At 46.5% G+C, this 11,772-nt stretch overlaps 1 protein-coding gene across 2 annotated transcripts in view; it reads left to right on the top strand.

The window, feature by feature from the left end:
* The first annotated feature begins 255 nt into the window (after window positions 1-255).
* The window catches only part of IRF2 (interferon regulatory factor 2), an 84,733-nt gene continuing 73,216 nt past the window's right edge, over window positions 256-11,772 (top strand). The window contains exons 1-2 of one of the 2 annotated variants that reach the window (XM_082680503.1): window positions 256-452; window positions 575-725. The gene's annotated coding sequence lies outside the window, so the exon portion shown is untranslated. The remainder of the gene's footprint in view (window positions 453-574; window positions 726-11,772) is intronic. The other variant, XM_082680502.1, reaches the window with a different exon arrangement.

The raw sequence follows: 11,772 nt of genomic DNA, 5'->3' as shown, positions 1-11,772 counted from the left end.
TGGGTAAGTGAAAATGAAATTGACTTTTCTGAGAAATGATGAAAGCGGCGCTGCCTGCCAATGAACAGCGGCGGCGAACTTCCGCACCTCCAGGCCGGGCAGCTCGCGCCCTCCCTCCGCCTCCACCTCCCAGTTGCACAAGCTTGAAACAAACACTGGGGAGGAAGGGCGGAGGGAGGAGGGCGGAGGGGGGAGCGAGCGAGGGACGGAGGGAGGGAGGGAGCGAGGCACCGGGAGGGCGGGGGGTGGGGGGATTTCCAGCCTCAGCGCTTCGCAGTTTCCTCTCCTTGTTTTGCTTTCGATCTGGACTGTTCTCAGGCAAGCCGGGGAGTAACTTTTAGTTTTGTTCCTGCGATTATTCAACTGACGGGCTTTCATTTCCATTTCACACATCCTAGCAACACTTAAGCCTTGCGGAATTGTATTGATAGCGTGAAAAAGCACACTGAGAGGTAACATTTTTCAAATAATAGTTGTGACTGTGCGTGTGTGTTTTTCTCGAGGGCATGTTTATGAGGACTGGAGGGGATATGTGTGTGCGCGCGTCCTGATGGTTTGACACGATGTTTTGCAGACGGAAAATGCTGAGGTTCATAAATATTAATACTGATTTTTGGAGGAACAGTCGGCGCTGTTATGGATCATCTGATTTTAGGGGAAGCAGGTTCTGCTGCTGTTGCTGCTGCTACTGGGGCTGCTGAGGCTGCGAGGAGGAGGAGGAGGAGGTTGGTGGAGGTTTAATTTCACTTTTGGATTTGCAGATGCGGAGAGGTGGCTCCATGGACACAGACCTGCTCTGTGTGATTCTGCGCCCCAGGTGGTGTGTGGGGGGGTGCAGGTCCGCTGGAGTCGGGCCTCCTTTTCAAACAAAATTCTCGCGTGCATGTGTGTGCGTGTGTATGTTTACGGAGGCCGTCGCCACCAGGTCCGAAGGAGGGGAGCGGGTCCTTCTCCTTGCCCGCTGGCGGTGCCTCTCTCCAGGCAGCCTCTGGCGTAAATAGGCAGGAACCCGCAGTCCACCCTCAGCCTGCGCCCCGCGCCCGGGCCGGGAGAGGCGCCTCCCGCCGCGGCCAGAGGAAACTTGATGGGGCGCCCAGCGGCGGTCCCGGGGCTCGCCCGCCCGCCGGGCTCGGGGAAGAGTCGCGGGCGTCGGGTGCCAGCGGCCGGGGCCGGCGGGCGGGCTTGGAGCGGGGCTGCGCGCGGGGCCTGGCCGGCGCGCCCGGCTTCCTGGGGGCTGGGCCGCTGCCGCCACCGCCCGGGAGGCACGCCGCGTCCTCCTTCCCGCCGGCCAGCGCCCGGCCTGGCCCTGGGGCTTTGTCACTGCACTTGTCCCGGCGTGCGGGGGGCTCGGGCGGCGCGTCCCGGGAGGGCGCCGCGCCCAGGGGTCAGCGGCCCGGCCGCGGCCTAGCGCCGGGCGCCTCCGGGTCCCCGCGGGCGCCCCCGGGCCGTACTCGCGCGCTGGGCCTGACCCGCCTTGGCTACGGAGCGGGCGAGGTGGGGGCGGGGAGCCTCCGGGGACCGAGCGGCGCCCTGCTGGCAGGCCCGGGGCCGGCGTCCCCTGGGGGTCCCGGGGCGCCGGCGGCGGCGGGGTGGGGACAGGAGTGCCCGCCCCGCGCCCTCCGACCCCGCTCGGGGCGCCGAGTGGCATTCGCCCGCCGGCCGAACGTGGTTGGTGCAAAGCCGCGGCAGCCACTTCCTTTCCGCCTCGCGGGCCGGGCTCGCCCACCGAGCGATGCCAGTCGTGGCCGATCGTGGCGCCCGCCCGCTCGGGGCGCTACGGCCTGGAAGCCGGCCCCGAGAGGGCTCGGGCTGCCTTTCCAAGTTCAGAGGGTTTCAGGATGCAGCTCATCCCCCTCCTGGGACGCGCCGGCATCTCTGTTTGGGCCCCAGGTGTGGATGCGTGGGCCGCCCTCACCCCCTTACCCCTTTAGAGGGGGAGAAGCGGAAAGGAGGCTGGCAGCCCGAGCCGGGCGCAGAAACAGCCTTCCGGGCACCAGGCGAGGCGCTGAGGTCAGTCGGTGTAGGCAGGACCGCTGGTCATCGCTCTGAATGTGACCCCTGGCACTAGCAGTCGAGGTTGCCACATGCGAGCGGCGTGGCTTTCAGTCGTTTTTGCCCCCAGAGTATAGTGTTTGGAACTTGGGGACATTTTACCTGCTCCCTCCCTCTTCAGCCTCCTCCCTGCAGTGTGGGCAACGGGTAGTGCGCCCTGTCCTTGGTTAAGAAAACGCAGAAGCTTCCTCCTTGAGGAAAAGTGCTGGCATTTGCCTTCTTCCACCGGCCTCCCAGTTGCTGTGACTCGGTCTGCTTTTGATGAATGGCGAGGGAGGGTGAAGGATAGTTACATTTCCTGTTGTGGATTTTCAGGAATCACCAAGGTTGCTGTCAAGCCTGCATTTATTTATTAGTTTCAGACCGACTGCAGATAACATTGGGATTTAGCAGCCTGCGCTTTTTGGTGCTTAGGGGCAGGTGCAGACAGGGGCCTGGTGACAGACCGAATGGGAAAGGTGGATGGTCTTGATGTTAGGCAGATGCACGCTCCTTGCCACGACTTGGAGGGGGACCCCTGTTTAACTTCATGCACACAGATTCAGGATTTTCTAGTTTTCTCACCCGCCCCCCCCCCCCCAATCAGGGTGAAATCCTGGAAAAACTTGTGTTTTCTAAGGAAAGTTCAGCAGATGGAATATTTAGGACTTAACCTGGTAATTTTAAGGGGTAACCTTGAAAAATCTATTGATCGATGGGGCAGAGTCCAGAATTTCACTGTAATTAGTGAATGATTATAATTTATAACTTAGCCTGTTGTGTAAGAAGTTAGATTTTGGCCTCTTAGATCCGGGTTCTTGTCTGTTATGATTCGTAACTGATTCTTAATATTAAACATTTACATATGTTATTCTCAATGAGTCGGGTTTTTTTTTTCTTTTGACCTTCAAAAGTTAGAGATAACTCTGCATATTTCAGACTTACTTACCTGTAAAAATGTCATCCTAATCAAAAGTAAGCATTTGTGGTTAAATTGGAAGCCAATTATGGCAAACAAAAGTCCTGACAGCTCAGTGAACCATGACCCAACTTTTCTCTTCCTCGACTTTCCCGCTTTATTAGGCAAATATTCAGTATACCAAAGCTAGTTAAACACATTTAAACCTAGTAGTGGAAAATTTGAAACTTTGGATGTTTAACATTTGGATGTTTGACATGCATCGATTTTCTCTTGTTTCCAAGGACACTGTACTTTTATTCTTAGTATTATGGCATATAAGCTTCCTTGTTTTTAGAGCATTTTTACACAGTTTCCTTTTGATAGAGAACAGACCACTGAACTCTAAATGGGGTATCTGGGACATGGTTCTATTATGTTCTTTATACCAAAAAAGGCTTAAAGCAGATAAGGGAGTTTATTCATTTAATAACTATTCCTAGAACATTCACTATGCCCCAGACACAGTGCTACGTTCTGTGGGTTCAACTGGGAACAGGAAGACAGTTTCTTTACCCTCTGGGGAGATTGCATTCTAGTTGGTGAGCTGACAATACCCAGCTAAAAAATACAGACAGTAATTACCTTTAGGGGTGAGTGCTGTGGAAGGTGATAATAATACTTAACTGTATATCTGATAGGGTTGCTTTTGGGAACAAATGAGATACTGTTATGAAAGAAGGTTGCATAAGTTATAGCACTCTACAAATGTGTAAGGCATTCATTTTCAGAATTTTATCAGATTATTCTTAACTTGAAAAGCCAGGGAATCATGACTGTGGATTAAGCACTGACTTTCTCTTATAGAATTTTCAACAAGAAGGGATTTTACTTGTTCTGAGAGAAAATAATAATGGTAAGAAATTAAACACAGCATAACTATTTTATGTAAAGCAGTAAAGTATTTAACAGTGACATAAGATATTGTCAGTGAGTTTTTTTTCTGTCAGAAGAGAAGATAGATGGTGTCCATGGAGACCAAATGATATGGAAATAAAAATGATTGGACCAATGTATTTTCCGTCTTCATATCAAGAAAAAACCCTCCCAAGCTCACTTTGCTGTAGTCTGAATTTTCTTCATCATTGCTGAAGACTCTTCAATTCATTATCTGTTATTAATTGTATGCCCTTAACTGATTTTAGTTTTTGCTGTAACATCTTTAAAAGGACTCAGTGAACTTGCATTTATTGACTGCTTACTATGTTCCTAACACTATATATGTGAAAATGATATGTGACAGCATATGTGAAAATAAATATAATAGATAGTATATATTTACAAGAGATATAAAATACATAAAGTGGTATATGAAAATAACATAAATTGCTGTGAAATAGTTATTGTTAACAATAAAATCAGTTCTTCTTTTGGTCTGTATGGGACCCCTTCTCACACAGGGGTAGGAAGTTAGGGCTTTCTGTCCCTGTTGGCCCCATTCGTGCCCTACTTTTGGCCTGAGTCTGATCAGTATTTGGTTGTAATGTCTGCCCAAGGCAGGGTCAAGCAGTGGCCCGGCCCTCACGGTGGAGGGGTGCTGGTGGGCTTGAGAGTGACGAGATTTGATTAAGTGTTGATTTTTTTCAGCAAAGAATGGTAAGTTATCTATAGGGTCCAGATTTAAACCTGAAGTCAGTATTTTATATAAAATACCAAGAGAAATACACAGGCAGGAAGTCACGTCCACAGGCACCTGAGGCTGGGCTCTGACCCGTCCAGAGGACGCACAGTCACCAGCGTTTTGCCTTGAGAGAGCCTTTTAAAATGATTTCCCCTCTCCCCAGCTCCATCTTTTGACAGATGGTCTCTGAAACAGATTGTGTGTAGTTAGGAAGACTTCATATGCCCATTTTTATTACTTAGAAACACGTTAGACTTGCAGTCAGAACTCCTGGTTGACTTGAGAGAGCCAGCATCAGCAAATCTAGTTGATCTAATTCCAGCCCAAAGTAGAGAAACTTGACGTTGTAGGCAACCTGGGCAGCAGTTTCTTAGATAAGCTGTTAGACCTATTGGGCCTTCTGAGGTCCTAAAACTAGTTACCACCTTCCCACTCCCATCAGTAACTTTGAGTTCTACTGGGGATCCAGGGACCCCATGATATGAACCATTGCAGTAACTCAGGCGATTATTTTGTTCAATGAACGCAAACACTGAGTCCTTATTTCATTTATTTATTAAATATTTGTTGACAGACAGCTATGTACAAGGCTCTGGGTAGTGGGAGGTGCATGAACTCAAGAGTCCAGAGGCCCAGAGTTGACTCAGCTCTTTCATTAACTCTCCAATCACTTCTCCTTTCTGGACCTTAGTTTTCACATCTATAAAATGGGGCTGCATGGTTCTGTCATCTTCGAGGGACGGGACTTATGTGTGTATCGGAATCGTGGAGAGGAGGGGGCTTTTAGAAACCACACAGAACCTTCAGACTTGAGACCGTCTGCAGCCCCCTCTTCTCTTTGTCTCTCCCCCGACCCCGTAGTAAGCCTCTCACGTTCACCAGTGTATCCTGGATCCCTGTCACTCAGGTATGTGGGCCAGAGCAAAGGCAGAGAACCACTGAGTCAGGGATCTCTTCCCAGGGCCAAACCTTTTCATTGTTTCATTGAGGCCAGGCTATGCAGGAAAACAAGCAGATGGAACTTGTTCTCCACCTTTTAGGCAGTGCTTTGAATAGGGAATCTGTGGTCCCTCCCTGTTGGCTCTGCCCATGTTGACCTTGCTTGTCATACAAAAATGGGATTCGCGGTACAGTTGTGATACTTTGAATTTTCCATTCTGAACAAGCAAGAAGGACTTTGTTTCACGAGTGTGTCGCTCTCTAGGAAGGCCACAGAGTCATGGGTTTGTTTTTTGTTTGTTTCTGTTTTGGCTTATAGTCCCCTTTATCAATTTAGTATTCAGCTTCGATAAGCAAGAAAGAACAAGAGGCAAAGCAAAAAATGTCTCCGTATGTCCCGTGCCCTGTGTGCATGCCTTGTAGCCCCATGTTTATGAGAAACAGAAGGCTGTGCTTTTCTTTCTGGTGATGGATTCTAAGCATTTTTATATCAAGGGCAAGACCAATTTAGTTCAACAAAATATCTTACTTCAGGGTTTTGTGTGATAAAAGCCTATCCAGGTTTTTTTTTTCACGTCTTTATTGGAGTATAATTGCTTTAAAATGCTGTGTTAGTTTCTGCTGTACAACAAAGTGAATTAGCTATATGTATACATATATCCCCCTATCCCCTCCCTCTTGAGACTCCCTCCCACCCTCCCTATCCCACCCTCTAGGTGGTCACAAAGCACCAAGCTGATCTCCCTGTGCTATGTGGCTGCTTCCCACTAGCCATCTATTTTACATTTGGTAGTGTATATATGTCCATGCCACTCTCTCACTTTGTCCCAGCTTCCCCTTCCTCCCCTGTGTCCTCAAGTCTGTTCTCTACGTCTGCGTCTTTATTCCTGCCCTGCCAGTTGGTTAATCGGTACAATTTTTTTAGATTCCATATATATGCGTTAGCATATGGTATTGGTTTTTCTCTTTCTGACTTACTTCCCTCTGTATGACAGACTCTAGATCCATCCACCTCACTACAGATAACTCAATTTTGTTTCTCTTCATGGCTGAGTAATATTCCATTGTATATATGTGCCACATCTCCTTTATCCATTCATCTGTCGATGGACATTTAGGTTGCTGCCATGTCCTGGCTATTGTAAATAGAGCTGCAATGAACATTGTGGTACATGACTCTTTTTGAATGATGGTTTTCTCAGGGTATATGCCCAGTAGTGGGATTGCTGGGTCATATGATAGCTCTAATTTTAGTGTTTTAAGGAACCTCCATACTGTTCTCCATAGTGGCTGTATCAATTTACATTCCCACCAACAGTGCAGGAGGGTTCCCTTTTCTCCACATCCTCTCCAGCATTTATTGTTTGTAGATTTTTTGATGATGGCCATTCTGACTAGTGTGAGGTGATACCTGATTGTAGTTTTGATTTGCACTTCTCTAATGATTAGTGATGTTGAGCATCTTTTCATGTGTTTGTTGGCAATCTGTATGTCTTTGGAGAAATGTCTATTTAGGTCTTCTGCCCATTTGATTAAACATTTTTGAGAGTTAACTACTTGCTCTGTCATTTTCATAAATAATTTCTTTTCCAGCGTCCTTAGCAATCTGTTGCTATCTGTGTAAGAGCATTTGATACTCACACACCTAATGTGATCAAAGAAAAGATGAGCTTCCTATTTAATTTGTTCTTTTTGAGCTTATGGATGTCAGGTTTTTGTAGGAACCAAAGAAATACCTTCTAGATAGAAGACACTGTCCTGGCCCCGTAAGCTTAGAATCCAACTGATTTTCCCATCTCATGAGGTTGACATTTTGAGTGAGAAGAAAGTGCATACAAATAACTTTGTTTCAAGTAATATCTATCATGTTATTTTTGAAGAGAGCTTTTCCTGTTCTCCTTACCCTACAATTATTGAAGATGATGAGAAAAGTTACAGTGGTGGACCAGAGTGTCCTGGCACGTGGTTAAGAGGTTAGTGGGTGTGTGGGGTGGTGGAATGTGAGTGGGGAGGGTGTTGGAAGGTGACAGTTGGGAGAATGAGGTGATGAAAAAAGAGACTAAGGTGGAGAGTAGAATAATGCCTCCTGAATTCTTGAATGGGGGACAGGAGGGAGTCAGGCAGGTAGACCCTGTGTCTGCCACAAATGTCATTGAAGGCGTCTTGAGGTAGAGGGGATAGATTGCTAGTTAGTGACTGCAGGACAAGTTGAAATGAAATGCCGGAGGACCCTTCATTTCTGACTTTGAAGTTTGGCCTTTTTATCTGGGGGGGGGTGCACTTAATGTCTTAAAAATGTTGAACTCTCTGCTCCCGTAATTCCACTTCTAGGAACCTACATATGTGAGGTAACGAGAGGTGGAGTGAAGATTTATGTACAAGGATGTTTAACTGGTAGCTTCTGTAATAGTGAAAACTCGGAAACACCCTAAACACCCAACAGGAGGAGCGCGTTTAAATGAGTTATGGCACGGTCCACACACTGAGTATAGATAGCCGATGAAATTCATGTTTTTGTATTTAATAACGATGGGAAGATGTTTGTGGAAAAGCTGAGTGGAGAAGAAGAGGATATTCAATTGTGACCCTAATTTTATTTTTAAAACGTGTGTGTGTATCTGTATACACATCATTAAGAAAAAACTGGGAGGAAGCATTTTCGATGGTGTGATTATGGATGTTTGGCTCTTTCTTCCCCCTTGAAACACTTGTATTTTCCAAATTTAATACAACAACACAGTTACTTTTATAACCAGAAAAATATTCTCAAGACAACTCTGCAGTGTGCCCTCTGACCTCACGTCTGGTAAACGTAGGCGGAGGACAAGTAAGTTGGATGTTGCTTAGGAGGATGTTGCGTGTGAACTTGGCCCTTCCTGGACCCCTTGTGCCTTGATGTGCAGAGCCAGGCTCTAGAATCAGGGCCTTCCCAGCCAGTGCTGAGAGATGCCCTTGTCCCCATTCACCTGTTACTCCTTGGAGACAATGAGATCGATGGCTCCGTGGTGAGGTTGGGACACACTGTTTTCTGAAGAGCTGTGGAGGGTCTGAGATGTTACCCCACTTCACAGATATGTTTTCTATGTATGTGAATACTGCAGAGGCCCCAGACATGGGGGTTTGAGGAAAGAGTTCTTTATGGAGCTCTACAACCAGATCAGTGGCCAGAGAGATGTTGCAGTGTTGGCCCCCCATACCTAGTCCCTGAAGTGATAAGTGATGCCATGAAAGCTGATGGAATGTGGGTGTGCTACGGTCAGAGCAACCATCCCCCTCCTCTGCCAAAGGAGGGGGCACGGGGGAGGGGGGGAGAGAGAGCGCGCATAAGTAAGCAAGCGCCTTTGCTCCTTTGAGCCAGCGAGGAAAGGATCCAGGGTTTCCATCCTAACCTTTTGGAAGGCCTGGGCTAAGGTCTGGGCTTCTTTCCTTTTGAAATGTACATGCTTAGAGACATAGGTCTTCCTGGGACCCTGCAAACTTAACCCAGGAACCTAGTCAAGGCTGTAACCATTTGACCCTCTTGCGGAGATAAGAGAAGTTTGATTATCCTTCTGGATCAGAGCAATTAATTTAGACAAATGGCTACAGATCCAATTCTCATGGTAGGTGAAGAGTAAAATGTTTCTAGGGGAAGTGAATGCAAACATTCATTATCTTTCATTCACTGTCTTTATGTTGTGTTCATTCCTGTGTCTCAGGTGGCTCAGCTGTTTTACAGGAGCACTGAGGAATCCAGGGAAGTTTTATTTTCCCCACACAGCAACCTTTACAAGTCCCCACGGGAGAATGACTTCGTGTGACTCAATCAGAGTGTGACTTCTGAGTTTCCGTAACTGAAGAAGCTTCCAAATCCTGAATTTGTGTCTGAAAAAAAATTTAGAATAGTTTTGATCCCTTTATAGATCCGGGAGACGTTTTTTGCATTTGTTGTGAAACTAGGGCTGGGTGTAACCTAAGGACTTAAGAGGCAGAATGCCAAAGCGCAGCGGAGAAAAATGAGTATTGATTAGGACCGCACTGTCCAATACAAGCAGAATGTGAGCCACAGGTATAATTTTTAATTTTCTAGTAGCCACGTTAGAAAAGTAAAAACGAGTAGGTGAAGTTAATTTTAATACCATTTTATTTAGCCCAGTGTGTCCAAAATATTATCATTTCAACATAAAACGGATGTAAAAGTATTAATGAGATTATTTACGTTCTTTTTTTTATACTGAATCTGCCAAATCCAAGGTATCTTTTACACCTTCAACACATCTCAGTTCAGTCCGGTCACATTTCAAGTGTGCAGTAGTCATGTGGCTGGTGGCTACCATATTGGATGGTGCAGGGTTAGGAACTGAAGCAAGGTGTGAAGACAGATACAGGGAAACATTGTAACACAAGGCTAAACCTAAAAACCCAGAGGAAAGCAGAGGTGGGTCGTTTGGTTATAACTGCATCTCACTGTGCCTCCCTCAACAAACCTTACCTGATCTCATCAGCTTAAAATAATAAGATGCTCTGGATCTCTTCAGAAGCAACACACTGTGTGTGCCATTCCTTTGGCGATTAGTTACAAACATCTTGAATCTTTTCCACCCTTTGAACTGTTGTGAAAAAGGTCGATTCCTTGGATTTTCCCGTTTGCAACACCTCCACGGGCAGGTTATCTGAGAGCTGGGATTGTGTCGTATTTCCTTGCATTCTCCACTAGTGCTTGATACACAGTGAGCACTAGATAAATATTTGTTGATTTGATTTTCAGCCCTAAAGCAAAGGTTAGCTTCAAAGGCTGAATTCCAGCTTGGGGCCTATGGCCTAGATCTCCTTTGTGTTAGAAACCTAATGGTATATGTATTGAGCACGTAAACATTGGGATTTGTCACTTTGCAATAGGATTTGTCACTTTGTATTAGGCGTTCAACATCTAGAAGGTGAAAAAATTGTTCGGTTTTCTCCTTTTTACCGAGGGCTTAACAAAAGTCTTATCAGTCTATTCCTTTGACATTTATGTCCCAATGCTGATAGTAATACCTTCCTGTACATGTAAATAAGCTGTATTTGCTGATAAACCCAAGGTATACATTTGGGAGCTGCTACTTTCTTGGTGGGTTAGTTATTAACAATAACTTCGTTATTAACAAACACTCAGCCCGTAACTTATGTGCAGGGAAGTCCTTTTGAAATCAAGCACCGGTGTCTTACAGTTGCCTTCATTTGTTCCCTGTGACTGTAATTGTTGGGGAGAAGCAATAGACTTATCCACAGAGCCCAGGCAATTTATTTTTACCGAAGCCTACCTAAGAACTGCTTAGGTAGCTTTTCTCTGTGAGATTAAATACGACCTTCACTGAATCATGTTAGCAGGGCCAGCAGCTAGAAAAATAAAGACTAAACCAAACCTTCAGCAAAGAAATTCCCAGCTGCTCAGCAGGTCAGAGCTTTCGTGATTGCTTTCTTCCAATGAAAACACTGTAGATTAGTTTTAAGTGAATTCTAGTAGGTTTGGGGATTTGCAACTGACAGAAGAACAGGAAAGTGTAATCTCACTTTAAAATCGTAATCCTGAAGGTAAACCTTTATTGACTTTTTGTGGGGATGTTGGGATTTTGTTTGTATGGGAAAACTTAACTCATGTGCACTGTTGAGCTGACCTGGAAAGTCCTCAGGGATGAGGGACAGAGAAGTGAGACAAGAAGCTGGTGCCCCCAGAGGATGCCCTGGGCACGTGGGGTGCTCTAGGTGGCTCCGAGCACCGACCCAGATGGTCCCCTTTCTTCTGTCCATTACAAAAGCGAAGTCCAAAGGCCCCAGGAGGGAATGTGGATGAACTGCTATTTCCACTTTTGGGTGTGGCTCTGCTGGTGATTCAGGAAGTCGGGGTGAGTTTAAAATATTATAGGAGAGGATTTATTTATTTGCCTCTCTTACAGGTGCTTTGAATGCATCAAGACTTTTTTTTTTTTTTTCAAAGTCAGGGTGCAGTTTGGGCTGCAGTCTGGGCCCTGAAAGGAAACAGTGGACAGCTCTGATCATTCATCCAGTCGTCGCTTACCTAACAGGTGTGTACTCCTCTCCATGTGGAGGGAGTAGGTCTAAAAAGGTGGCGAAGTCCTCAGCTTGGCATTGAGTGAGCTCGGTAGGTGACCTGTGCTCCCTGCAGTGAGGGGCCTTCGTCTGGGCGGCTGAGACCTCAGTTCCAGCAGTGGTTTTTGGTGTCTGAGCATCCCTTTTAGAGGCC

Source organism: Grampus griseus, assembly GCF_964374135.1.
Source record: "Grampus griseus genome assembly, chromosome: 21".
In the NCBI taxonomy this organism is placed as follows: Eukaryota; Metazoa; Chordata; class Mammalia; order Artiodactyla; family Delphinidae; genus Grampus; species Grampus griseus.
This window is presented reverse-complemented; position numbering and strand designations above follow the sequence as displayed.